This window comes from Stenella coeruleoalba, assembly GCF_951394435.1.
Source record: "Stenella coeruleoalba genome assembly, chromosome: X".
Lineage (NCBI taxonomy): Eukaryota > Metazoa > Chordata > Mammalia > Artiodactyla > Delphinidae > Stenella > Stenella coeruleoalba.
Genome location: NC_137152.1, coordinates 105,364,039 through 105,366,216, shown reverse-complemented (window position 1 = coordinate 105,366,216; position 2,178 = coordinate 105,364,039). Strand labels below are relative to the sequence as shown.

Below are 2,178 nucleotides of genomic sequence, written 5' to 3'. Positions count from 1 at the left end.
TTAAGAAAAAAAATGTCATGAAGAACCTAGGGGTAAGACAGGATTAAAGACGCAGACCTACTAGAGAACGGACTTGAGGATATGGGGAGGGGGAAGGGTGAGCTGTGACAAAGCGAGAGAGAGGCATGGACATATATACACTACCAAACATAAGGTAGATAGCTAGTGGGAAGAAGCCGCATAGCACAGGGAGATCAGCTCGGTGCTTTGTGACCGCCTGGAGGGGTGGGATAGGGAGGGTGGGAGGGAGGGAGACGCAAGAGGGAAGAGATATGGGAACATATGTATATGTATAACTGATTCACTTTGTTATAAAGCAGAAACTAACACACCATTGTAAAGCAATTATACCCCAATAAAGATGTTAAAAAAAAAGAATCATTAAGTTCTGCTAGTACATATTTTAGGGTCACTAAAATTACTTTCTAAAATAATTTTTGAAACTAGACTAAATTACTAAGAAAATTACTTTCAGGTGACAAAGGAACACACTTCTGGAAGAGGAGCTAAAGAGGTTTAATAGCTCTTTCTTATCTATCTCATCACCTGAAAAATGTGTCGAGCAGTAACTTCACAATTTGAATATTACAAATGAAAAAGGGGAAGAAATAGAAATCCACCCAGTTCTGGAATTATGGATTGAGTTTTGGAAGATGATTTGATCTTGTAATCTTTTTTGCTGGTCCTCTCTTGGCATTTACCATTTTCTGATTAGCTGGATTATATCTTTCTGTTTTCACTGGATTCTCTTTCATTGTATGCAGTTGATTCATTGGTTGTCTTTTAGAAACTTGGTGTGAGCCAGAGACCTGAGACATTTTAGCTAGGTATATACGACGTTCATCATTGATCTTGTGGTAAGCCTTTGATTCTCGTTCCAGTCTAAGTACATAGTCTTTCACTTGATTTTCAAGGCTCCTTTTTTCTTTTGCTGGCTGTTTAAGTAATGTACTTAAGGATTCCACTGGCATCCGCTCATAGACACGAATAGAAGATAGTCTATGTGAAGGATTTCCACGGAATTTTTTCCATTTTCTCTCTGAGACTAACAACTTACTTTTCTAGTTGATCATTCTGTTCAAGTTGTGTCTCATAACAGGTTTTCCACTCACTGCCTTTGTTGTCAGTACTGAGTTTGGCTTCCAGTTCCACTACCTTTTGTCTTATTTCAAGTATTGAGATTTGTACTAAGTCTTTCATATGGATTTCTTCCAATAACTCCAGTTTAAGGAGGTCAGTGCTCATGCCTTAGAAGGTGTCACTTCTTTCATCCCCCATAGTGTCAGGTCAGAGATCTCCCACACCCTTCCCCTCAGCACAGCTTGGAGCAGAAGACCTGAAGGGACATCCAGAAGCTGGGGATGAGAAAGTGCTGTCATGAGCTGTTGGTATGGTGAACTGACTCAGAATTCCTGGTTGAGCTTCTTTCCCCCAGCACTTTGAATATGTCATAATACTGACTTCTTGTCTCCACTGTTTCTGATGAGAAGTCAGATGTTAATTTTATTGTGGTTCCTTTGTATATGACGCATAATTTTCTTCTCACTATTTTCAAGTTTCTCTCTTTGGCTTTGGCTTTCAACAGTTTGACTATGATCTCTCTAGCTGTGAATATCTTTGAGTTTGTGCTATTTAGAATTCATTGAGCTTCTTGGATGTGTAGATTAATCTTTTTTAAATGAAATTTGAGAAGTTTTCACCCACTATTTCTTCAAATACTTTTTATGTCCCTTTTTTCTCCACTTCTCTTCTGGAACTCCCATTATGCATACGTGGTGTGTTTGATGGTGTCTCACTGGCCTGTGAGGTTCTTCAGTTTTCTTCGTTCTTTTTACGGTCTGTTCCTTAGACTAGATAATCTCTATTGATCTACCTTTTTTTTAATTTTAATTTTTAATTGAAGTATAGTTGATTTACAATGTTTCAGATGATCTACTTTCTATTATCAACTCAAATCTGCTGTTGAGCCCCTTGAGTGAATTGTTCATTTCGGTTGTTGTACCTTTTAATTCCAGAATTTTCATTCATTTCTTTTTTATAATTTGTATGTCTTTATTTATATTCTCTATATGAAGAGGCATTGTCATCATATATTCCTTTAATTCTTCAAACGTGGCTTCTTTTAGTTCTTTGAACATATTTATAATAGCTTATTTGAAGTCTTCATGTATTAAATCT

At 37.0% G+C, this 2,178-nt stretch overlaps 1 pseudogene across 1 annotated transcript; it reads right to left on the bottom strand.

Moving 5' to 3' along the window:
• Window positions 1-632: 632 nt before the first annotated feature.
• Window positions 633-1,278, bottom strand: LOC307180853 (coiled-coil domain-containing protein 169-like; annotated as a pseudogene). The gene has a single exon. The product of its transcript is annotated as a coiled-coil domain-containing protein 169-like (transcript).
• Between the last annotated feature and the right edge of the window lie 900 nt (window positions 1,279-2,178).